The sequence below is a fragment of the Mustela lutreola genome, chromosome 10 (assembly GCF_030435805.1).
Source record: "Mustela lutreola isolate mMusLut2 chromosome 10, mMusLut2.pri, whole genome shotgun sequence".
NCBI classification, from domain to species: Eukaryota; Metazoa; Chordata; class Mammalia; order Carnivora; family Mustelidae; genus Mustela; species Mustela lutreola.
The window spans coordinates 45,202,191-45,229,105 of record NC_081299.1 but is presented as its reverse complement, the minus strand read 5'-3'; the positions used below and the strand labels follow the sequence as shown (position 1 = coordinate 45,229,105).

Below are 26,915 nucleotides of genomic sequence, written 5' to 3'. Positions count from 1 at the left end.
TAGGAAGGACTCAGAAGATGACATTGGGACCCCATGTGTCTTCCCTTCCTGGGCTTTTCTCTCCCTGCTGGCTTCATTCCCAGTTTCCACGTAGTGCTAACATGGCAGCCAGCACCTCTACACCTGCATTCTCCATGTTCACATCAAACAGAAAAAACATAGTGCCTCTTCCCAGAAGCTCCCTCACAAAACCTGTATCCACTCTGATTAGATAAACCAGAGTGATGTGCCAATCCTGAGTATATCCAGTTCTCACTGTGACTGGAATCTGTCAAAGCCTTCTGATGCTCTTTTCTATTTGCTGCCTGTTTTGCGTCATCAAAACCCAGGGTTAACTACCTTTTTGGTAATGTGGTTCCTGGCCACAGAGGATGCAAGGATAATCATTGTTAACATCCCCTGAGTGCTGTAGTATGCTAAGCACTTTATCTCATTCAGTCTCCCCAACAAATCTGTGAGGCAGGTGTGATGTCCATTTAATAAATGAGGAAAATAGAGGCTTAGAGGAGATAAATAAGTGAGCTGAGCTCCTACAGTTTGTGTGTGTAGGGACTGGGATCCAGCCCTTGGTTTGTCTCACGCCGATGCCCGGTAGAGACACAGCAGACCATATTGTCTCTTACAAGAGGCTTGTGTTTGCCTCACAAGTTGTTGGAAAATGAAAACATTGTATAAGCTGAAGACTCACAAACATTAGTTCATTAAACTCACTGATATGTCCTAAATTCACCTCCTTCAAGCCCCCCAGGGGAAGGAAGGGGACAGCTTGGTAACTGGCCCAGTCATCCTGAGTAAACAGATTAGGTAAGGGATGAGGGAGACAAGTTATTTCCTGAGCAATTTTTTTCTTTATTTCTACAGAAATGTTTTTGAGAAGATACCTACAACCGTTGAGGATTTTAAGAATAACGTAAGATGCTTTTGGTGAATATTTACTCTGGGCAAAGTGGTGGGAGGACCCTACAGGGTGTGATGGAAAGTTGGATTCTGAGTGAACAGGTCGGGTTTCCAGTCTGCTTCTGGCTATTGTTGGCCCCACTGTGTGACTTGGAGCTGGCTCAGTCTCCTTTCTGGTCTCAGTTTCCCCATTGGTTCACTATGGGGTTTGGATAAAGACATCTCCTGTCCAAAAGCCCATAGCAGTTCTTTATCTATAGAATAAGTACAGGGTGAGAGTAATTAGCTGGTCTTGGGAGCCTGGGCTAACCAGGTATCATTCGTGAGAATCTCAGAGGGAAAAGAAAATATCTTCCATTGGTTTCAGAATAACCTCTTTGTGGGCTTTGGAGGAGCTGAGGAATGGGACCCTAGGGGTTTTCCTGTCTCTGGAAATATCTGACTTTGGTTATTCCCCAGCCAAAACTTCACGACTCCTACAAGAGGTTGCCTAGAGCACCTGGCCAAGCTCCAGTTTGAATGTGAGGAACATAGGTCATTAGTAAGGGACTTTAATGTCCCGTAAACTGGCTTCCTGGAGTGGAGTGCTCACCCCAGCATAATCGAGCTGTTTAGCGAGAAACCCAGCCTGTTTCCAGTCAGGAAAGGAGTTCCGTGGAAGACTGGAGGAGGTGTAGTGACAGAGGTTGGTGGGAGGGTACTGGACTGGGAGTCAGAATTCTAGTCCACACTGTGCCGTGGACCGGGACAAGCTACTCCCACTTTCTAGGCCTCAGTGTCTTCGTTTGCAAAATGAGGGGTGGGTGGTATTGGATGTACTTTGGGGCTTTCCAGCTCAGACGGAAAACATATGGGGAGATTAAGTGAGCAGATTCTGGAACCGCCTTGCCTCAGTTCTGATCCAGACTTGCTGCTCACTGTCTTTGTGTTCTTAGGTAATTTGTTTAAACCATCGGCACCTCTATTTTCTTACCTATAAAATGGGAATATGGATAGTACATATCACATGGGGTCTTGTGATGGTGAAATGTAAAGCACTTAAAATAGTGCCTGGCAGGAAGTGAAGGAAATGCCCTACAAGTAAAACAGTTACTGTGATTATCACCCAGCCCACAGCAGGCAATGCCCTCTGTTTTAGAGGGTAGGTGGAGATGACGTGTCACTGCTGGGACTGCAGTCCTGTGGGGCCCCGGCAGCGCACCAGGCTCCCTGTGCTGGTGGGAAGATGACTTTATCCCCAGATCTGTCTCTTTAGGACTGCAGAGGGGAGGATGTCTCTCACCAGGGAAACCCCAGGGTGTCCAGGTATAAGAATCAGAGGTCTTATGGCAGTGAAAAGGAGACAGCAAGAGAACAGAGGGGAAGAGGAGGCGGTCTACCCTGTACAGTCAGGGCAGGAGGGACCCCAGTGGGATGGCGCAGGAAGGCTTGGCTTCTAGTCCTGGCTGTGACCCTTACTTGCTGTGGGAACCTTGACCAAGTCCCTGGATTCGTCTGACGTTCATGTTGCTCATCTGTAAGAAGAAAGCATAGTGCCCAGACTAAGAATCTGTGGAGGGTCTGAATGAAGCCCCTCAGTGGCACAGTGTCAGCTGTTCTGGAGATGGCTGACAAGTGTGAGTTTGATCTGAGTCAGAGGAACAGAGGATGCAGCTGGTGATAGCACAAGGGCATATGGATTGGTGCTTGTGGGGGTCTGTAAGAGGTGAGTGTAAGGGTGGAGGAAGAGGAAAGGTGTGAAGTTTTCTGAGGTTTGGGAAGGCTTTACCTAATGACCTGTTGGAATCTCATTACCCTAAACACCATTGCTGGGGTCCAGGCCTACACCCCTCCCATGGGGACATCTGCCACACCCTGTCAAGGGCCTTCCTGCCTCCAGTTCTTCACACTGTGATCCATTCTTCTAGAATGACGCTCCACTTAGTGCAGTGACAGTGTCACTACAGTGGCTCCCCACCACCCTCAGGATAAATACCAAAGCCTGGACAAGGATGTTTTTGGATTAGCCCCTGCATGTCTGCCATCCTCTGGGCCTCAGGACCTTGACCCACTGGTGTGAGTGTTTCCAGTTGGCTTCAACCAATGAAGTTCCAAGAGGTGGGAGGAAGGGAGGGAGAGCGGTTAGAGCGGTTTACCTCCCACTTCCCTCCTGCCAGGTTCCCACAGAGGACTGCACCCCTCTACCAAAGGCCATAGCTTCTATCACATCCCCATCCCCCCTCCTTCCTCCTTAGGCTGCAGGTGGTGATATTTGTTAGCCTTGAGCACCACAGCATCCATGATTATTTTCCTTATCCTGCCCACACTTTGTGCGAAGTTCCTTTCTTAAGCTTTTCTGAAATCCTGTGGGTGAGCATGTCACCTCCCTCCTGAAGGGACCTTATCTGACACATAGGGCTTCTGAGGCCCTGTGTGATCCATCCCAGTCTATCTTCTGCAGCTCCCTCCGGTGTTCCATGCACCAGTCTCCTTCTCACCCCAGGGTTTTCCTGCTTTGTTACTCCATATCCACTTCCTCCAAGAAGCCTTCCTTGATATCCCCAGGCTTGGTCAGAACCCCTCCTTTGGCTCCAGGATCCCTTGGTATGCCTCCCACCACAGCTGAATCATACTGTCATTGTCTCCTTACTTGTCTCTCTTTCCTGCTGGGCCATGAAGTTCCTGAAGGCAGAAACCACATCTTGCCCCTGGAGAGGGAGGTGTATAAAGGTTAGGGGCACAACTCTGGAACTATCCTGCTTGGGTTTGTAGTCCAGCTCTTCACTCCACTGCTGTGTCTCTGTGGCCTTAAGCAGGTCACTTAACCTCTCTGTGAACAGCTACCCCCTCTGTAACATGGGTATACAGAAACTGTCTGCCTACAGGCTTATTATGAGAATTAAATTAGTTAATATAGGTAAAATTAAGCTTTTTAAGAACATATGTTATCACATTTAATATATGAAATTCAATGTAGAATTATTAACTAATTTGATATATGGAATTAGTACCCAATAAATATTAGGTATTGTGGTCAGCTTGTGACACAAAGTGTGTGCTCAGCAAATGGAGAATAAATGGATTCTTTCTTACAGGTAAATCATTGCATAATACTGTACTTTCCCCTTGAGTTTTTACAGCAGCCTCAGGAGGAAAAGAGGGTAGCAGTTCTGTATACACTTTATAGAAGAGGACGCTGACCTTGGAGGGACTTGCCCAGGGACCCACAACTGACACAGAGCTGAGGAGCAAGTAGAACCTGGATGCGGAGACCCCACTGGGTGCCCTCTCCCTCAACTGCCACAGGGCATGAGAAGGTATGTAGGCTGCAGCTCAGGCCAGGTCTGCCCCAGGAAAGGGGCAGCTGTGGGGAGGGTAGAGTCCAGGGGCTTTAGTGGCCTCAGCCATGGTCACTTTTCCTGAAAGTCTCTGAGTCACCTTTGGGATTTTCCAAGTTATCAGCTCCTGGAGGGTTAAAAAAAAAAAAAAAAAAAAGTCCATTGTGTTGCAAGTTCTGCAACCAGCCACATTTACAAATTCTGTTGGCCCAAGTGTCCATCTGAGGAATGTGGGATCTGAAGGGAGAGCCCAGGAAGGGAGACTCAGAAGGGAAATGAGCCTCTAATGTTCCAGTGACCAGCAATAATAATAATTTATGTGAGGTTTCTAAGAACCCTGAACATTTATCTGGTGCTGCTGGGTGCGCAGTCAGTGCCCTAATAATGCTTTGCATGTTGCCGTGGGCTAGTTGCATTGGGGTCCTTTGTCCTTGTCAGCAGAGACGCTCCTTCAGCTCCCTTCAGCTCCAGCTCCACTGAACAACCCAGTTCAGTGCCCCATATACAGGGGGAGCCCCACAGCTTGTTGTAGAATGACTGGCCAAGTATGTGAACCAATTATAATGTTCTTGGTCCCCACACAACTCCATTTTATAGAGAAGGAAACTGAGATTTGGAGAGGTTCAATACCTTAACCTAGGTGGCACAGTTAATAAGGGAAAGTGACTTATTAACTTAATGACATTCTTCTAGGAGGCCTCATGGTTCAGTGGAGGGTAGTGGGAGCATTCAGTCACAGACACAGGTTCACGTTCCCAATCTACCAGCTACCTGCTGTTTGATTTCATATAAATTACTCAACCTCTCTGAGCCTCGAGGGGCCAAAATGGTGAAGTGGCCATAGTAAGTATTTTTTATGAAGGTGTAGTAAGAGTTAACAAATATAGTATATGGAAAGGGACTGGTATGTAGAGCAAAGAAGAGCTCTGGAAATGGTCACAGTTACTGTTCTCATTTGACTTTAGTTTCCTTTTTATTGCTATTACTTCTATTAGGTAAAACAAAACAAAAAAAATACTGTATTTGTTACTTTTATTGACTATGGTCCTGGTACTCATTTGTTTGCAACAAATGAGGTTTTTTTTTTTTTTTTCCATTTTCTGGGTCTCTCATTGACTGTCCTGTGATTGGTGGCCCAGGACTGAATGTTTGCATGCCCTGACTCCTGTCGATGTCGGGGGCTTGAAAATTGGGGGTGATGACCTGGTAGTACATTTACTACAGGCACGTATGGAGAAAATATCACCTCGTTTCTCAGCAACCCTAGAATCACATTGCACAAGCCCCAGATCACCTACACTTTTCTTGTTGTGGCTGAGTGCCTTGGTGGCTGCATGAGCTGTTTGTGGGACTTTCCAAGGGTTTCTTGAAGCTTCTTGCTTCTCCCAAACACTCCTACATCCCAGTCCCCCTGCCAGCCTCTCCCTAGTGACCAACATAAATGCTTTTGGTGTCTTCTGAGATATTTTCCCTATTCAAAGTCAGCTCAAGGACCAGCTACTTAAACAGTATTTATTTCTAACCCAGCCAGGAGCCAAGTTGTCTCTTTGACATGTAGAGACTATTCTGATGGGCCTCTTTTGTTTCATATTTACAAACCCGAGAGACTCTTGCTGCCTTTTCATTATTCAGAAGGGGAAACTGAGGTTGAAATTAGTGAGAGATTTGCCTCTGATTACACACTGGTTAGAGGTAGGGTTAGGAAGAGATCCAGATTTGGGGACTCATCGTCAGTGAGCCAGTGCAAGGGAGCGGAAAATGAGGACCAGCTTTGACTGTAGCCTGGTTCTAACTTTTGTTGCATGTGTAACCTTGGGCAAACACTGCAGTATTCTTAAACTCTAAACTCTTCTTACCTGTGAAATGGGCTTAATTATGTTTTCCTCATAGGAATGGTAGGAATAAAGAAGATAATGGAGAGGAAGTTATCCAGGGCATTGCATGGCAGAAGACTAATCTTCTCCCTTACCTGCCCCTTCCTTCCTGAAGTAAACAGGGACTTTGGAATTAGTCCTCGGTTAAATCCTCTGTGTACTTGGGAAGAGTATTCATTTTCCTGGGTTTTAGTTTTTCTTATTTATGAAATGGTGACAGGAATAACCATATTGAGGGTTCTTTGGAGAATTGAAAGAGATGATCGATATAACATAGGAGGCCTTTTTAGACAAAGCTGCTCTTTTTCCTTCCACCCGCCTCCAGGATTCTGTCCGGAGCATCATGGGTGAGGGTCTCTCAACCTCAGACTAAGATGGTGAGACCCTGTATGTCTGTGTGTCTCTGCCTCCTCCTCTGGGCACAGAGCTCTGCAGCCAGCTCTCAGCAGGCCCGGAGGGTTCAGCCAGCAGAGCTGATGGCTTTAGAGACAGCTCTCAGGCCACTTCAGGACACGAATCCCTCAGGGGGCGTCAGACCCAAAGAGGGTCACGGCAGCAGCTTTCCAGAGGGGGTGTTGGAGACCCGGACACGTAAATAACCCTGAGGAGACAGCCCCTTGGTACCCCTTCCTGGTTGTCAGAAGTATACATTACGTTATCCAGAGAGACACTGAGGTTTCAAACCACTTCATATTTAATCGGCAATCATGCTCCCTTCCAGAAGCCATTCCAGGAAAAACATCAGTTTAGTCCTTGACGAGAAACAAAGCTTTCTGAAAACTTGCACACACAGCCCAGGCCTTGAGGGACCAACTCACAGCCTGTTTTGAGCCAGAGGTGGCGCCAGCCTCAGACACTGGGGCCAAAGCAGTGCACATCGGTCTCGTGTTTCAGTTGTCCTGAGGGGTGGTGTCGCCAAATTCAGGGACACAGGGCTGGACGTGGGTGGACACAGATGAACCTGTGTTTGAATCTTCCTCTGCCTCCCACTGATAACATGTCCTTCAGCAAGATGTGGAGCCCCGAAGAGCCTTTGTCCTTTGCTTTAAAATAGGAGTAACATACCTACCTGGAAGGTTGCTGAGGTCTGAATCACATCTGCCAGTGGTTCAAGTTGAATCACATGAAATTGCTACTTTTGAAGGTCAAAAATGGTTAAATGTTGGTGATTTCATATACTTCAAGGTCTCACTCTAGAAATAAATAAACATTATAAATAAATGTAAATATAAATGTGTGTGTGTGTGTGTGTGTGTGTGTGTATGTGTATAAAGTGGCACATTTGAATCGTCCCCAAAGTGGACTATACATTTATGCAGTGAGTCTCAGAAGTTAGTAAGCATAAGCAGTGGGAAGAGGGCCAGTGGAGATCTGCATGGGGCCTAGAAATATGCATTTGAACAGATGTGATTCCCCACCATGGGCGATTTTGATGAGGCGATGTTTTGTGCTTGGTTGAACTAGGCTTTAAACAAGAATAACCTAGAGAAGGGGGAGTAGATAGGATGCTAATGCCAGTTCCGTCTCCTATCTCTCATCTTCTTTTTTTTTGTCCCCGTGGGAGGTAGGATTAACTTGGTGTGGGGGAATGTGTGTATATAAGGAAGAGATGGAGAGCATGGGAGAGAGAGAACTTGAGAATCCCTCTGGTCACATTAAAAACCCTAATCCTAATAGATGGGGCCTCTCTTTCCTTTTGAATTACCGATGCCCTAAATCTTTGCACCCTTCTGAAGTGGGGAGGGGGTTGGTCAACATGTGTTTTACCCTAAGTAGTGCCTCTAATATTCTAATATTTAGGACATAATTTCAGCTCTCTTTGAAGCATCCTTAGACATTGGAGCTAAAGGAATTAGCCAGTGGGAAATGTGTATAACAGACTTGGAAGCAAGTTGTGAAATCTACTGACCCCACCTCCTCTCATCCCAGGAAGGGCATGACACCTCCTCACGTCATGTAGTGGGAGATGGGGCAGCAGTGGGACTTGACCTCAGGTCCTCGAGGGTGAAACTTTTGCTCTGCTATGAGTTTGTAAGCAAAATTCACCTTAGTCTCCTTTTCACTGTTAATGGCTTAACAAATACTGGCCAGCAGTTACATCAGTGTGAACCCACATGACCTGTCTCAGCTGTTCTTCCTGTTGCAATTCATGCTGGACACACAGCGCTGCCCTGTAAAACAGGCTTCTTAATCATCTGTTCTTTCAGCACTGAGGGCATGGTGATCAGCACCTTAGACATAATTCTTGCCCTTATAAACTCCACAGCCTCCATGCTCCTACTGTGTATAATTCTCCGAGCTACAGGTAAATGCAATGGAACTTTGAGAAAGTGTAACAGGGAGGCCTGTGCTAGACGAGGCTGGGTAGGGGGAGTTGCCTGCTCCTTTCTTTTTGATGGGGGGTTCTGGTGATGTGTCCCGGCTTCCAGAATACTTGGCAGATTTTTATTAAAACCGTGCTCCTTCTAGATACCAACTGGTCTCTCTGGCTTAGCTATGGATCAAGTTAAAAGGATGATGAGGCCAGGAAGAGTACCAACACCCAAGCCGAGGGGATGCTGGCAAAAGCTCTGAACCTCACGATGTGTGTGTGGGGGGTGGTCCTTCTGTTTCCCACAGGGAAGCATTTCTGGGGCCTCCATGTTTTATACCGGAAGTGAGCGCAGAGACTCTGTCATCAGTGGCTTAGTCTTGAGTTCTGTCCCACCTCTGCAAAATGGAGTCAATAAACATCTCTGCTCACAACCATTGTTGTGAGGACACCTGAAGTAACAAGACAGAAGTGCCTAGCACCAGCTGCTTTCTCGTAGTACCTGAGGGCTTGTCACTAGTTTCTTCTAGGAAACTTGTCCACACCATTGAGGCATTCTGTGGCCCCGGTCTTCAGCTCAGCTTGTGTGATTCCTAGTCCACAGCCCCTGCACTGCCATACCATGATCTCACCTCAGAATATGTGAGGGAAAATTCTAACAGATCTTAGCTTGGTGCTTTGCATTTGAGCTTCATTTGGGAGATATTAGAAACTCACTGAAGCTCTTTAAACTGAAAGTCCTCTGACAAAGTCGCTTTTACATGAGGAGTGACCAGGGCAGACGTGGGGGTTGAGGAAGGAATGAAAACTAGGAAGCATGAGTCTTTTATTTGACTGTTCCATGCATTCAGATCTCACGGAATATCCACTCCTGAACTGGGGCAGGGCAAGGCTGGGAAGGACAGATGGAAGAGCAGTCATCTTCTGTACCAAAGCACTTAGTGGCTGCTGTGTCATTTGAGCCTGGTTCTGATTTAATTTATGTGGCCCATCAGCTGTACGCACAGCATCTGCCTCCAGTATCTGCTTGCTGCGATGTTGGCTGGTGATTATACTCTCTCACCCTTTGAAGAAGGTGATGGCTTCACATGCCACATTTAAATCGCTGCCACTCAGAATTAAAGTGGTAATCATTCTGCCAGTTACCCATCAAGAATAATGTCATAGTGGTTCTTCCCACTAGGAACTTTCCAGATACTCTCTCTCATTCTCCCAGCAACCCTGAAAAATGAGTATGATTATTTATACTTTATATCAAAGGAATCTGAAACTCTGATGTTCCTTTAAACCACATGCAAGGAAACAGTTGGCTAACTGGAAGAAGGAGAAAATGAACCTAACCTGTTCCAAGTGTGAAATTTTCTTTCTCCCCAGCCACCCTTTACAGATGACCCATTTTTCCAGATGAGGAAGCTGAAACTCAAAGAAGCTATGTAAATTGCCTAAGATCCTGCAGCTAGTACAACAGCTAAGCAACAGCTAATTTTTACAGAGTGTTCTCAGTGGTCTAGGCAGCAGGCTTAGGGTCTCACATTCATTCTCTCCTTTAGTCTACGTACTGCCTTGCTTTCCATCACAAATAAATGCCAGAACTGGTATTTATGATCAGGTCTATCTATGTTCAGAGCTTTCATCTGCCCAGATTTACTTTAAGGAGAATGTTGGGGGATTGATATAAATCCCAAGTCTTCAGTGGAGGAAAGCTAATGTTGATTAAGAAGACACATAATTAAAATTTATGGGGTGAAGTTTTTATGAGCCACCTCTTCCTCTGAATGCGGTTCCTGTCCATTTCTAAGTGAGGGATGGAAGTCGGAGCAGTGAGGATCAAGAACGTCTGGCCTCATGTAACGGACATTCGAGTGAAGGGCACCAGTTAGGCACTGAGATCAGTGAGCAAATAAAATCCCCAAGACAACAGGGACGGCTGAGAGCAGACAAATGCATGCAGGCTGCTGCACTGGGCTCTTTCTTTCCCAAGGAAATTGATGGAAGATGTGTCAGGCTGAGCTCACTGAATTCCAGCCCAAAGGGTCAGCTGTCCAACACCTGTGAGTGTCCCACACCCAGAGGTGAGGGGGTTGGGGAAGGGTCCTCACGGGCTTGGCCTCGGCCCTGGAAACAAGGCGCTATCTCTCTGTTCTGTAAATATTGCAGACATTCCTGGGAGATGAAAGGCCGTTCCACCGGCAGTGCCGTGAGCCCGTCCAAACTCCAGGCATGCACTGTTCATCCTGCTGGCTCTCTTTCTAAACAGCTACATAAAATACAGAAGTCCAGGAGGCAGCAATTGTATTTTCTCTGTACAACCCTGGGAGAGTCATCGCATCATTGAGTTGGAATGATAATCATAAAATCAATGGACTTTGGTGGGGATTTTTGGAGTTACAACGGGTGCTTGCATATCAACAGTTTCCTCTCTTTCCCTCAGTAGCCGAGGGAGGAGTGGATTGTGATTACACCCATTTTTATTAATGAGGTGACTGAGGCCCCAAAAGCGCAAGTCGTTTGTCCTTGGGCCTCAACTGCTAAGTAATCCAGCAAGGTCTTTTGTCCAGGGCTCCTATCTCTGGCTCACATTTTTTCTACAATGTGATTTAGATGTGGTTTGGTTCAGCCTCTGGCTGCTTCTATTATATATGATATCCCAGGTCTGCTTGAATATCCAACATCACCCATTCTGGGATTGGACAACTGTAACAGAGTGATAAAAACAATAGTGAACATTTTTTGAGCCCCTGGTATAAATCCAACTGTACCAAATGTGCACTAACCCTCAGGTGAGCCTCATATGCTTTAAATTTGTAGGAATTAAGTTTCGTAGAACACAAGCGACTTGTTCAAGGTCACACAATCAGTAAGTGTTAGAGCAGGAATTCAAACTCAGGTCAAACCCATGGCACCACACTTTCTCCTTATGTGGAATGGAAATCATCTCTAATTTCCATATAGAAGTGCTTGCTTGCTTTTGCCTCGGGCAATCTGTTGTCCTGGCAGCTGCTGGAAGAAATTGTTGCTTTTGAAGTCTTCTGTCCGCTAGGTGCAGAATTCCTGGTTCCTCTAATTCTTCCTGATGAGATGTGGCTGTCAGATGGTTCCCAGTCCTGGCATTCACCTTGTAACACAAAGCACCGAGTGGAAGAGTGAGCTTGGGCTTGAAGCCTCAAGAAGTAGGCTCTGCTTTAGTTCTGGGTTTACCAGCTACATTTCATCACTTGGCTTCTGGGTTCCTCATCTCCTCCATGTGAATACAACTTCATTCTCACGGTTGCTTCAAGAATACAGTGTAGGAGGGGCGCCTGGGTGGCTCAATGGGTTAAGCCTCTGCCTTTGGCTCAGGTCATGATCCCGGGGTCCTGGGATCAAGCCCACATTGGGCTCCCTGCTCAGCATGGAGCCTGCTTCCTCCTCTCTGCCTGCCTCTCTGCCTACTTGTGATCTCTGACTGTCAAATAAATAAATTAAAAAAAATCTTAAAAAAGAAAAAAGAGTACAGTGTAGGAAATTAAAGACGTGACAGTCCCTCAAAAAAAAAAAAAAGGATAAAGTACATGGACGTTCAAGATAGCATTATTTATAACAGACCAACAGATAAAATTTATTTCCACAATAAAGTAGAAAACAGAACTAACTGAAACATTCATAGCAGGAAAGTGGCTCATTAACAGTGGTACATTCCTTCAATGGGTGGTTTGCAGACCTTAAGGCTTTTTTTAAAAAAAAGGCTTATGATAATATGCTAATTAAGGCAAGCAAGCTGTGTCAGTTATACCTCATTTAAGCTAAAAAACACACACAAACAAGGTATAAAGCATTATCTCCAGTATGATTTCAACTTAACATAAAGCAAGACTGGAATAAAATACACCCCCATGTTAATAATTATTTCCATAATTATCTAGAGATGAGAAGCTTATGAGTTGTGTATGTATGTGTGTATAAATGTGTTTGTGTGTATATGTATATATTCTTTACATTTTTCTATTTTCCAAATTTTCTGAGATGAGCATGGGTCATTTTGAAAATCAGCACAAAATACGGGGCTCAGAATGGAGCACAGTGAGCTCCCAAATAGGGCCTCAATGGCCCAGAGACCAAATTAGCACCTTTTCAAAACCCACTTTGTTTTTCCTGCTGTGCCAAAGTGCCATTTCAGCATCTCTCCTGTGCTCACTCATCTCTTTTGACCTCACTGTCTTGATTTGACTGGATTCAAAGAGGAAGCAAATACAATAGACTAAAGCCAATCTCTAGGAACTGCCTGGGCTCACATTGCAAAAACTCTGTGCCGATGCAGTCTTTAGAAAAACCCACAAAAACCAATGACCTTTTTAGCATCTCACCAAACAAGCAGCAGAATGAGAATTTACCTCAAAGTTGGTACTCTGGCCTTGTCTCCTGCTCCTGGAGGGTTAGCTGTTCTGGGCAAGCCAAGGCAGGCCAGGTCAGGGCAGGGAAGGTTGCCAAATAGATGAATCTTGCCTAAAATATCAATGAGTGACTCGGGAACAGGCAAGTCTTATCTGGACAGCTCCCTAAGTTATGTCTTCTTTGCCTGATAATATTCTAACTGATTGCCTCTAAGAAAAATGCTGCTCCCACTTGCTGGGTAGGGCAGTAGGGGAAAGGTGAGGAAGAGAATGTTTTCTGAAGTTGCTTCAATCACACGTTCAGAGTGACAGCTGCAAGCTGAGTCCTTGGTGAGTGTTTGTGGGACTAGCTCTAAAAATGGAAGAACCTTAGCTTCCTTCTTGTCTTGCCGTTGGTGTGGCCAGAGCTGGGTATTTGACTTTTTTCTGTTTGCACAATGTAACTATGTGAGAAGAAAAGGAACGTAGATATTATGGGGTGCAGGATGTATCCCATTTGTTGTTAACAAGAAGAGGGTGACAAGGTATTACCAAGGCTGTCTAGGTGCCTTGGTGGCAGTGTTAGAACTTGATACCTTGTTTGGTACCTCCCAGCCCCCACTTGTCCAGTAGAGCATATAAGGGAGAACTGGTGGTCATCTGCCCTACTATGCCTCCCTGGGATACCAAAGCCAATGATACCTACTCTCTAGCTAGTGCCTGCTGGTGTGCCAGGCATCATACAAGAATTTACAAGCATTATTCCAACTATTATAGGCTGAATTGTATTCTCTTGAAATTTATATGTTTAAATCCTAATCCCGGGACATCAGAAAGTGACTATATTTGGAGATAGGAACTTCAGAGAGGTAATTAAATTAAAATGAGGTCATTAGGGTAAACCTTAATCCAGGATGACTGGTGTCCATCCTTATAAGAGGGGGAAAGTAGGACACAAAGGGTAGACCATGTGAAGACACAGGGAGAAGGAGATCATCTAGGGTCAAAGAGAGGCCTCAAGAACAACAACTCTGCTGACACCTTGATATCTGACTTCCAGCCTCTGGAAATGTGGAACTTGTTGTTGTTTAAGCCCACCAGCCTGTGGTTATGTTATAGTGGCCTAAGCTGACTAGTAATGCACCATCCTAACCATAGCCCTGTCACTGACTGGTCCCAAGAGACAAATGAGGAAATTCAGACCAGAGTCGAGAAATAACTGATCTAAGGTCCCAGTTAAGCAAAAGACCGGAGTAGAGCCCAGTCCCACTGAAACCTAGACATTGGCCACTGCCCTTAGAAGAGTTGGGGCCTCCTGTATGAACATGCGCTACAAACTGTAGATGGTTGTTAAGTGAACACACCATAAGGCATCACTTCTTAGTTTTGCTATGGTAAGTGGCTGTTCCTTGATTGGGAATTCTAGGTTGAGCCTGGTCCTCCAGAGGGGCCCCTCCTCAGGTTGCTTTGTACTTTAACTCCCGGGTCCCATCTTTGTGCCAGAGAAGGGTCTCTCGAATCCCTCTGACCATTGCAGGGCATCGTGAGGCAGCAGAGTTGGAGTCAGGGCTCTGGGGCTCCTTTTCTCCATCTCCATCTGCATGAAGGCAATGTTGGGCAAAGACACACTCTCTCTGGGCATTCGTCTGACCTTCACACATTCTTACTGCTCTGCCAGCTTCTGCCACAGGCTCTTTGTGGGCATTTTAGTGTGTAGGCATTTGTATTTTCCTAGCAGTCTTTTCACCTGTCTTTTGCCTTCTTCATGCTGGCTCATCCATTAGATCTTGGCTCAGCTGTCACTTCCTCATGGAAGTTCTCCCAGCCTGGACCAGTATCCTCTGTTATAAGCTAGGTTAGCTCCGTAGTGGACATATTCCCTGATGTGTCTGTCTCAGAGCCTAGACCTCTCACTGGTATACAGTGAGCGCTCAACAGATACTGATGCACACATTAATATGCTTTTTTATGGTCTTTCCCCATGCTTTCCAAAGCACAGCAAATACCATGAATTTTAGTTATGTGATTGATTAAGATCTGTCTCCTGGTCCCCAGCCAGACCCAGCAAGACCCTGAACAGAGGAGGCAGTTTAAGAATTCTAGTTGCATAATGTAAATGAGGGATACTGAGAGGTCAGAGAGGTTTGGGTTCATCCAAATTGGATTTCCATGCCTTAAGAGAGCTCACTCTACACCGTTCCTTGCTTTATTCATTCAACGAACTGTTCACCTATCTGTCCTAGGCAATGCATTTACAAAGTCATTAAGAAATTGTCCCAGCCTCCATGTGGTCCCAGTCTAGTCAAGGAGGCGGGCGTTGTCACTGGTGGGTAATTCAGGGGTGGTCATTACTGTAACTGGAAGCAGTGGGGTGGGTGGGTGGGGGGAGATGCACAGCAGGGTGCAAGTGGTCCAGGTGTCACAGGGTCACAGAGGGCAGAGAGGGAGCAGTTCTTGAGCTGGAGCCTGAGTAAGTACACTGCAGAGGAAAGGAGGGGCAGGGTACATTAGGCAGATGAGAAACTTGAGGGAAGGCCTAGAAGGGAATAGAACATGGCTGGCAGGGGGAAGGACAATTAGGCTGCTTTTTCACTCTGCAGTGTGGGGAGGAGAGGCCTTTGGGAGGGGAGCTAGGAAGGTGGGGTGGGCCTCAAAGAACAGGGGTTGGCGGGGTGTGGGGGTGGGGGTGGTGGTGGTGGTGTATGCTCTCTGGAGACCTTTGCAAAAGGAGGGGGAGAGCAGGTTGTCATTCTTATCCTGCTGGGACTCAGCTTTTGTCCCTTGTCTGGCCTTGCTCTCTTTGATCCCAGCAATGCATTGTTTCCCCAGTGCTGGCTTCTCTGCTTTGCAGGGGAAAATGTGGTCTTTGTTCTCCAGAGACTTTTCATCCATGGCCTGCCCTGGTGGGGACCAGCCGGGGAGGGGCTCTGCATGAGGAGCCGGTTCCTGGCAGCTGGGGGACAAGGGCTACCCCTGTCCCCGTTCTCTGCTTTGTGCGGGTTGCAAAGAGCTCTCAGAGTCCTCTCACTTGGTACAAATCATGCTGTGTTGGGGGTGGAGAGGGAGTTCTGGGCAAACAGTTTCAGCTTCTTTATTTTTAAAAATTGCCTTTGTTAACATTTTCCGCCTGATCTTAATACAAATCAGATGCAGCAAGGCCTGGTGAGAGCTGGGTTTGAATCTCAGCTCCCTTGTTTACTGGCTAAGACATTTCAGTTCTTGGAATCTCAATTGCCTCTCTGAAAAGTCAGAAAAATGATATTAGCCCTACAGCATGGCCCTGTGGTTTTCTTCATTCTGTAGAATGGGAAGCATGTACAATGGGGCAGGTGCTGTGACAGGTGCCAGAGGATCACTGGAGAAGGAGGTAGACTTGATCCTGCGCCTCATGAAGCTCCCCTGGGAAGAAAGACTCAACACAGTCTCGTAAGTAGTGCAGAAGCAGTGCAGCTTGCTAAGGGAGTGTGTAGCAGGACTTCAGCATCAGGGGGGACGACAGGAGAGGGGCCCCCAAAAAGGTGATACTCATGCTGAGATGTGTTGTGCATACAAGAAGCCTAGGATGTGGGGGAGGCTCCACCAATGTTCACTCCCGCTGCTGCCTTGGGTCAGATCCCTCACAGACACCTGCCAGGTTTATGTGGGTTTATGAAACCCCCTCCCCTCTAGGGAGCTTACTCAGAAGAAAAGAAGTGGAGACTGGGGGTGGGGGGTGGCTGCTTCTAGGGGCCTGGAAATTGATGGAGACACTCATAAGGGGATGACCACAGGGCCAGCTGTGACACTTTCTGTGGGCCTTAAGGAGGAGTGCTGTGTTGTGCTGCTCAGAGTTGAGCTGTTGGCCCAGGTCCCCAGGGTGGAGAAGGGGGGCAGCTTCCAGACCACGGTGCTTTGCGAGGGGAAACAAATGGACCTGTAACTTGATCGAGGTAGCCGGGAGGCTTCAAGAGCTGTGAGGATGAAGAATAGCTTTCAGAGATGTGTCAGGGGAAACAGGCAGCTTCCTCTCCTCCAGTGAGGGGATGTGCAGCCCAGAGCTGACCCTTCGAGTGGCCTTGAACCCAGGGGCACAGGCGGTGCTGCTTTGGGCACTTTGGGCTAGAGTGCTTACCTGAATGGAGGGACCTTCTATAGGCCAGGTACATTTACAGAGAGTATGCATTAGTCCTTCAGCAACCTGTCTGCTGGGAGCCTTTCTACCCCCCTTTTTCAGATGAGAAAGCTGAGGCTCAGAGAAGTAAAGTAACTTGCCTGAGGTCACACAGCCAGTAGTAAGCCGTGAAGATGGATTTATATGCAGTTTTGAATGTCTTAATCCATATTTCTTCCACTCTGTAATACTATCAGATAATTTCTTGGACAATATTTCCTTCTGAATTATGTGTGTATAATAATGATAAGAATCCCTTTTATGTAATATGTATTACAACACTGTCTTGCAAAAGCCATTTCACAGGGCCTTCATGGTGCCTTTTCTGGGAGGTGTGGTGTTATGATCATATTCAACGTGAGGAAATAGGAAATAGAAGCTCAGCCAGGTGGGTGGATCCCCACTGCCCACAGCAAGGAAGTCAGGGAGCCAGGGCAGATGCCAGATCCCATGCACTTTCTACCATTGTCTTGAGACCCAGGTGGGCTCCTCAGGTATCCCCTGATATCCAGGTCATCTCTTGATCCTTTAAATAAAAGCCCAAACACAAACTGTGTTTTTCTAGCAAACTGAAAGCCTTCACTTTGTTTCTATCTCTTGACAAAGCCAGCAGTCCAAATCCCCTTTCCTGGGGCCCCTCCTGCCTAGAAAGTGATGGTTAGCCATGTGCATTTTTCACTGGGGCTCCCACAAAGAATGTTGCATGTAATATGAAACATGTGTCATTGGTGTTTGCTAGAGTGCCCCACCCCATGCCCTTCCCTACACAGCTGGGAGCCCCTTCTGCCTGAGCTCTGTGCCAGGGGACTGAGCCATGTATACCTAGAGATTTCCCCCAGAACAGCCCCTCCTGTAGGCAGAGCCAGGGGCTGAGCTCACCCACCTCTCTTGACTTACCTCCCCACTGGAGGCCTTGCTCCAGTCAAGGCTCAGATGTGTCTAACTTCAAGCTCAAGATATTGAGTTTGCACTCAATATCTGTGAGATCAGGTGCAGAATAAATAAGGGCATGAACCATTCTGCCTTCTGTCTTCACGCAGTAGGTGTGCTGTGATGTTCATTGTGGGGAAGAATAGGTTTACTGCAATGGAGACCCTCACGTTGGTGTGTTTCTGAAGAACTCTGTATCTTAAGGAAGGGCATTATTATTTTGTCCTTTCTTTTCTTAGAAGACCAGGTTGTCTAGAACACTGGTTCTTGAACTTGAGTGTGCATTAATTAGTATCATCTGAAGGGCTTATTAAAGCACAGGTGGCGGGGCCCCACCCTCAGTGTTTCAGATTCTGTGGGTCAGGTATGGCCCAACAATTTGCATTTTTAACAAATTCCCAGGGTGTGATGCTGCTGGTTAAGAGCTGCGCCTTGAGAACTACTGGTCTTCAGGGAGAAGGATGGAGGTCATGAATGAGTTTGTGTAAAGAGAGGATATGATATAAAATTGTAGTATACTTAGAGACATCCTTCTAGAGCTCAAACGTAAACACATGACTAACATGCTCGAAGATTTCTATGGCTGCCTGCTGCCTGCAGGAACAGGGCTCAGTTGCATTGCCTGGCAGTGCGAGGCCCTTCCCACGTGGGCTCTGCCTTCCTCTCTAGCCTCACTGCTTCCGCTTCCCTCTTGCGCTCACCCCGCCTACCTCGCCATGACCCTGGGCTTCTCAGCCTGCCTCTAATGTAGGGACTTTTACATTTTTTCTCCTTACCCATCTTTATACATGCTGCTACCTCCATCTTGGCCAGCCCAATTCTCTTTCCTTAACCTAGCCAACTCCTCCTTATCTGAAAGAACATATCAACTGCCGCCTCCTCTGAGAACCCTACCCCGCTTCTCTCGGATGAAGTTTGGGCTTCCTTCCCTGTGTTGCTACAGCAGTGGGGTTGTCTCTCTCCCCGTGGGGTCACCCCCCTACCCCACAGTTGTCTCCTGTCCCCTCAGCCTGGGATCATGTGAGAGCAGGGGTTGCCATATTTATTCTTTCCTGGGACCTGGTCCAGTGTCTGACACCTTGTGGACACTGGATAAGTGCTGGGGACTGGCTGGAGTGATGATGACTTTCGGTGCAATCAGTAGAGGATTTGTTAATTCAGGATAGGTCATCCACGCACTTGCCCTAGGTAGGCACCAGGCTAGGTGCTGGGGATGGAACTCTGAAGAGCAGGAGAGACAAGCCCTAGCTCTCACACAATTTATTGTCAGAGGGGGAAAGGGTATAAACTGGTTCATTTTAGCATTGGTAAGAGGAGTCATGGGGAAACAGGGTGCAAAAGGGGCTCCTGATAGGAGTACTTAGTCTGAATGTGGCTAGAGGCAAAGGCCAAAGGAAGGCTTCCAAAGGAGGTAACATGTAAACCGAAGCCTGAAAGCTAATGACAAGAAAGATGAGCTGGGGCATGGCCCATTTAGGGACTGAAGTCATCATTTTGGAGGGCAGAGATGAAGTGACATAGATTTTCAGGGAGCAATGGTGGGGTCGGGGAGGCCCTTGGAGAGTGATGAGACAGGGAAGATCAGAGGGCCTTTATCCAGGTGAAGTGAGGATGAAGCAGAACAGAAAGTGGAAGAAAGAGAGCGGCCATCTGATAGTGTGGTCCAGTCCGGAGACATCTTGAGGGCACCAGGTCTGTGAGGATTGGCACCATCAGAAGGGGCTTTCTGGAGACATTGTTGTCAGGGATTGGCAGGATGTGGAAGGTAAAAGGAAGAAGGGAGAGCTCTGGGTGGAGGGAAGCCTTAAGGAAGGCACAGAGGCAGCACTAGCAAATAGCACAGAGGTGAATCGCCAGGTCAGCTGAGGAGACAGAGACAACCTTCCTTGTCAGGGTTGCTGGGAGTTTGCAATCTACGATGCCCCTGCCAGCCCATGCACACAGACAGCCTGGGAGGGCAGAGAGTATGCTCTTTGCTTCTTCCAGAGGAGGAAACCAGCACAGGGAGTCATGGGAATTGTGGGAGGGGGTGACGAGGCCACAAGGCTTGATGGTTTGTTCTCTTCAGAGAAGTTGACCTAACCACTGCTGTGGGAGCACTTCCAGCTGCTTTACCCTGGGGAACAATGCAGTTAGCTCTGTGGCATGCATCATGGTTTCTCTCTTACTTGATTTTTTCCTGTTCCATGATCAACACAGAAACAATTCTTATCCTCCTTAAGCCATTTGCCGCTGACTCGCTCTTCTTCCTGTTTCCCTGGAACCTGTTGGGTTCACCCCATAGCCATGGGGAAAGGGAGGGAGGGAAGAAACAGGGATTGAAAGCTTACTGTGTGTCAGAATCTAGCTAGGCACATGAATGCACATTAGTCCCTACCACCAATGGCTGATGGTGTTTATGGACGAGGACACTGAAGCTCATGACAATAACAAAGCTTAAGTCCAAGATGAAGCCCCTTGTCTGGACTCCTATTATTTGGTGGTAGAGCTGAGATCCAGTCTCTGATCTGTTTGAATTCCAACAAGCAGAATAAACAATACCAGCTGGGACAAAAAGCTCAGAAACCAGAACCTTACCTGAAGGTCAGTGTGCAGTGGGAAAATGTTTCTGGAATGTGATACACTCTTCCCCAGGTTCATACCTGTTTACATGCTGGCCTCCTTACTGTCCTCTCTAACCCCCTCTCCCTATAAGCTCTTGTTCATCTTATAAGCATCCTTATGATGCCTGGGTTAGGTGCCCCTGTCCCAGCTTCTTATTTCTTCGTGCTTATCCTTAACATAGAATTTAGCACGATGTATCATAATGGATGTTTTCCTGGATTGACATAATGGATCGACATCCCAGAAGCAGGGTTGATGATGAATCTGAATCCTCAATGCCTAGCACAGCTGTTGGCATGCTGAAGATGTGGGAGTAGATTCTCGTTGAATGAAAGAATGAACAAATGGAGGAATGAACCTTGTCCTCAGATTCATTTGCACACAGTTGGCCTAGAAGTTCCACCCTCTACATAAGGAGGTTCAGGGAGATGTGGGGACGTGTCCAGAGGGTCATAGGGAGCCAGATGAAAGCCAGTGAAAACAAAATGAAACAGACAACAACCCCCACCATGGCCCAGAGTCCCCTGTCCTCCAATACTTTGCAGGGATCAACAACCCGGATTTCCTATCCAGAAGATCATATCTGGAACTGTAGTAGAGGTGGTGAGTCATCTGCTCAATAACCATTTTCTTTGGGTTGCTTCCTAATTTAAGTGAATTTGGAGTTACAATATGCCTAGTTTAAAAAGGACATTTCCCAGCCTCCTTAGCAATAAGATATGGCCCTGTGATGAAGTTCTGACCAGTGAGATATAAGTTTTGGGATGGGATATATGGGAATTCTCCTTTAAAAAAGAGGGGTTGGGGAATGCCTGGTTAAGCAGCTACCTTGGGCTCAGGTCATGATCTCAGCGTCCTGGGATTGAGTCCCACATTGGACTCCTTGCTTGACAGGGAGCCTGCTTCTCCCTCTGCCCCTGCCTGTTATTCTGTCTGCCTGTTCTCTCTCTCTCTCACAAATAAATAAATAAATAAATAAATAAATAAATAAAGTGTTGTTTTGTTGTTGTTGTTTTTTAAAGGAGAGGGGAAGGGTTGCCTGGCTGGCTCAGTTGGTAGAGCGTCTGACTCTTGATCTCAGGGTTATGGGTTCATGCTCCACAATGGGCATAGAGCCTATTTAAAAAAAAAAGAGAGATAAAGAGAATAAGGCATATAAAAGTCTTTGTGGTGATGGTTTTGTTTTTCCCTTTTCCTTCCAGATTGTTGGCATAATGATAGAGATAGTTGCAGAAGTAATTTTGGACCATGAAATAACTTTGAAGGATGGATTTATGCTAAGGATGGAGGGGCAGAGAGATGGAAGGAACTTGAGTTCTCAGAGATGGTGAAACCATGGGTTACTTGTTTCTAGTCTCCTTACGTGGAGAAAAAAAATAGACTTCTATTTTGTTCAAGCCGCTCTTATCAGTTTCTGTTTATTTATTGGGATATGCAGGAAGGAAAGGAATGGGTCATTGGCTCTGGGCCTGGTGGGCTAGGCTATTTTTAGAAATGGAATTTAGAAAGCTCCCGGAAGCACACCTTGGCTGATTGGGCCTCCAGGCCAGAGGGAAGGTCAAGACTGTGGAGTGTGGGTTCATCCACTGGCACGACCTCCACTGAGTTCCATCCACTAGGAACAGGGTAGGTCTTGGGGACTGGACAGAGGGGGGTCTCAGTTCCTCCCATGGGGTTCTGCAACCTTGGGCTGATCGCATCATTGCACTTTGTGGTTTGAATGGACTTCAGAGATCCAGAGCCCGTGTCAGACACTGAAGTTTGCCTGCCCAGCAGCCATTTCTACTTTAGTTCTTGTTATTAGAATACTGACTTTATTGCTCATCATGGTCATTTCTTTTACTTTTCCCCCCTGTTTAGTTAAAAGGTATGCGATCACCCTCCTGCCCCTGCCCCCCACCATGAAATACAAAGAGGCACATCTGGGAAAGTTTTCCTTATTTTTTTTTTTTTTTTTATTTATTTATTTGACAGAGAGAAATCACAAGTAGATGGAGAGGCAGGCAGAGAGAGAGAGAGGGAAGCAGGCTCCCTGCTGAGCAGAGAGCCCGATGCGGGCCTCGATCCCAGGACCCTGAGATCATGACCTGAGCCGAAGGCAGCGGCTTAACCCACTGAGCCACCCAGGCGCCCTCCTTATTTTTTTCTTAAGAAGAGGCCCAAGACAAATATGCACCTCCTCTTGCCTTTGGGCATTACTGAGTTGACGGTGTGAAGTTTGGAGCTGCAGGAGTTGTCTTGACACTGTTAAAGAATCACATAGAAACTGGCTTGTGGCCCCAGCCTCTCTGAGGCCCTGGAATAGGCAGCTTGGGACCCCTCTAGCTGGACTTCTTGCTGTGAGATAACAAATTGAGTTATCGATTATCACCTTTTTTTTTTCTTCTTTCTTGAAGCCATAGGCTCGTAACTTAAAAAGAATCTCATTTCTTTATTTGACAGATGTAGAGAATAAGGCTCAGAGAGGGAAAGTGACTGTCCCAAGGTCACATTATAGGTACAATGGTGGCAACCTGGAATCCTATTTTATCCTCCTCCCTAATAAAAGAAAAAAAAACAACCCGCTTTTTCCTGCAAAACACATGGCATCACCTCAAGAATCAAGTGAGATTCCACATATATTTGGGATACATGAAGACCATCTTTTTTTCTTTTCGTTTTTTTTTTAATTTTTAAATTTTTTAATAAACATATAATGTTATTATTAGCCCCAGGGGTACAGGTCTGTGAATCGCCAGGTTTACACACTTCACAGCACTCACCATAGCACATACGCTCCCCAATGTCCATAACCCCACCACCCTCTCCCTACACCCCTCCCCCCAGCCACCCTCAGTTTGTTTTGTGACATTAAGAGTCTCTTTTGGTTTGTCTCCCTCCCAATCCCATCTTGTTTCATTTATTCTTTTCCTACCCCCCATTGCATCTCCACTTCCTCATATCAGGGAGATCATATGACAGTTGTCTTTCTCCGATTGACTTATTTCGCTAAGCATAATACCCTCTAGTTCCAGCCACATTGTCGCAAATGGCAAGATTTCATTTCCTTTGATGGCTGCATAGTATTCCATTATATATATATATATATATATATATATATATATATATATATACACCACATCTTCTTTATCCATTCTACATGGAGACCATCTTAATGGTTCTTTTCTTTTTCTCTGGATAGGTGAGTCATTGACGTGGGACCAAGTCCAATTCTACGATAGGGAGCATAATGGCACATGACAACAAAAAGAACAATCATTCTTCAGATGTACAGATGTACATACAGCATGTCAACATTTGCTAAAGTTTTTCTTATCCATAATTTCATTAGATTTTCACAACACTGTGGGCTGGGCCAGACAGAGATTATTTTTCCCATTTTATAGGTGAGGACTCTGAGGGTCAGAGAGGCTAACTGATTCTCCTGAGGGAAATCCTGGGTGAGTGGATTAAGTACAGACCCACAAGCAGTGAGTTCAATATCTGTGCTCTCTACTGTTTATAGTGCGCTGTGTCCTGTGGTCTAGGCTGAGACCACAAGAACTCTGGAAGGTAGGCCAAGTGAGTATTTATCCTACATGATAGAAGATGAAGAGAAGGCTCAGAGTGGTAGATGGAGGTCACAGAACCAGCTCATTATGGCACTAAGCTGTCATCCTTCCCTGACTCCTCAGCATTTTCTAGAATCATTCCCAATATGAATATCTGACCTTGTGGTGAGTAGGGCTGATATGGCCATCCTGCAGAAAGAACATGTCATGGAACAGAGGAAGCTACGTGACTTGGCTGAGATGCCTGTGCTGGTAGCCAAAGTATGAATGTGGGCTTCCTGGCTCCCTGTCCATCACTCTTCCTTCTCCTCCTCCTCCTTTCCTCCACAGTGACAGGTGATACTGGCTTATGTCACCTCTCTAAGGAATCATATTTCTTCTTGGCTGTCTTGGGAACATGCTTGTCTCACCCACTGCTGTAACCTGCTGCTTGGAATGGTGTCTGGCTCAATAAGTATTTCTTAAATGAATAAATGAATCTCTGCATTCCAAGCAAGTATTTATTAATGGTCAGATGCTTGGTGGTCCTTGGGAGGAGGCGAGGGGCAGGCTCAGCAGTAACAAGTGCACGTTGGAGTTTACCTTTTAGTTCTTGTCCCCACCATTCCATGTCCTCTGGGACCCAATGTGAAATCCTAGACAAGGTTCAGACCTGAGCCACTCTGGGGCAGCCCCAGCTCTAGCCCTAGTGGGGCTTAGAATAGACATTGTTGCCAATGTAGCCTGAAGGTCTACTGATTCACTTAAGTTACTCATGCCTTCATTCCTTCCATCCTTTCATTCACACATGCAATAAATAGACCTGCTCTCAGGTCCTGGGGATACCAAGACAGAGTTTCTGCCCATGAGTTGTTTACATCTAGTTGGGCCACAAATAAAGAGCAGATATTAAAACACTCAGGTGAGTGGCAACCCTAGAGGTAAGCACAGGGTGCTATGGGAGTCTAGAGAAGGGGCACTTAATCTGGTCTGGGTCAAAGGATCGCTTCCTGTGCACCCCCAGTTGCCACTCACTGAGAGCTTTCTACCCGCCGAGCTCTGTGCCAAGCTCTTTACTTTTACTACTTCTCATAGAAACTCTGTGAAGGTGTTATCATTCTCATTTTACAGATGAGCAAACTGAAGTTCAGATTTGAGAGGTGACTTTTTCAAAGTCACCCAGTTCATTAGTGCTAGGGCTAAGATTCGACTCTGATGCCTGGGCTCCTGACAGCTGTTCGGCCTGCCTGCCATGCAGACCACCTTTTTGTCCCTTAGGGGACACCTGAGTTATATTCTGAAGTATGAATCAAAGTAAGCAAATTGGCTGTGGTAAGGGTGGTGGCTGTAGGGATCTCAGTGTGAGGGTGTGGTTTGGGGAATGGCTAAAGGCATTGCAGACAGAAGGAAACAGCACTGACAAAGATGCAGAAGTTGGAAGCAGCAGCTTGTGTCTATGTCAGGCCAATGAATGGGAGGTAGGTCCTCCCCATCCATGTTTATGGACAGTTTATACAGGGATCTTCCTGCATGATGGGGCCAGGGATGGTTTGCCCCATAACCCCAGCAACTCTATAGTGACTGTAACCTTTGGGTGACTGGTTGAGTTAAACATCATCACATAGGAAAGTCCTGCTGGAAAGAAAGACCACACCTGTTTGTATTTGAGTTTTGTAAAGGTTTTGGCCAGGAGGACTAAGAAAATGTGTGGACCTTGTGCTCACAGGGAGGAGTGAGGGTGTGGATTTGACTGGCAGCTGTGTAGATGAGACAGCTGGCTAGGTGAGTTGCTCTTGGGAGGAGGGGTTCTTACTCTTTCTCTTCCTTTCCATCTCTCTTTTTGCTTTCCACATGTTCTCACTGAATACCCACTGTGTCCAGCCTGGTGCCATGGTGGACACATGGGATGAATCAGACCTGGCCACTGCCCTTGGAGTACCTACAGTCTAGGAGGGGAGATAGGACATACTGGTAGATATGCCAGTTCATGATCACACAGGGGACACATTTGATCAATGTTTCTAGGCACCCACGTGTGGCCAGCTGATGGAGAGCAAAGATAAATACTTTGTAAATATGGAAGAATGGGCAAGGCACCATGACACATGGATGGAGGAAGGAGGACGAGTTAGGGAAGCCACAGATGTGCAAGGACATTTGAGTCCGGCCTTCAGCCCATCCTGGGGAAGTCCCATTCGTGTTTCATGCACACAATCTTGGAGGAAATGAGTTTTTCATATTATCTCAGAATCCTACAAGAGTCTGTGATAATCCATACAATGAATTCCGTTTTTCTGTTGAGGGAACTGAGGCCCAGAGAAGTAAAGTAACCCACTAAAGCTCACACAGCTGGCAAGTTGCAGAGCTGGGAGCAAACCCAGGCCTTTTGGCTCATGTTCGTTTTAAGACATCCTGCTGCCTCTACAAATAACACAAGGGAGAGAGTGACAAGTGCCATGTGCCCATGCGCTGTCTGCTTTTAGCCCCTTCATTGGACCAAGGCCCAGAAAGTGTCCCATTGTGTCACATCTGTTTAAGGCTGCGGGTGATCTGTGGGCTCAAGCTTAATCCAGTAGGAGGATTTAGTAACACAGGTTGCCCGGCCTCTCAATGGGGGAGCTGATTAATCCTCCAAAACCCCCTGTTCCAGCTCCATCCTTCAGTTACGCTGATCAGGATGGGGCTTGGAGACCCATTTTGGAGTCTTCGAAATGTGAATGGCAGTGGTCACCCCAAAGCTTTCCCTGAAGATGCACTGTAGTTCAGGGCATAAAGTGGGGCATGCAGCACAGCCGCTTTGTCCCAGGCAGTGAGGCATGCAAAAGTGGGTGGGGGCGCTTTGAAGCTGTTGCAAGAAAAGGGAAGGAAAGTTTTAACACTGACAGGCTTAGCCCCTGTGCTCAATGTTTTACATACATCAGAGAGGAAGACTGCTACTGAAAGGACTTGAAGT

General features: G+C 46.7%; 1 long non-coding RNA gene across 1 annotated transcript; it reads left to right on the top strand.

The window, feature by feature from the left end:
* Nucleotides 1-857: 857 nt before the first annotated feature.
* On the top strand, nucleotides 858-7,265 carry LOC131810109 (uncharacterized). Its single transcript, XR_009345408.1, has 3 exons — nucleotides 858-910; nucleotides 4,017-4,193; nucleotides 6,105-7,265. It is a non-coding gene; the product is annotated as an uncharacterized LOC131810109 (long non-coding RNA).
* The last annotated feature ends 19,650 nt before the right edge of the window (nucleotides 7,266-26,915 follow it).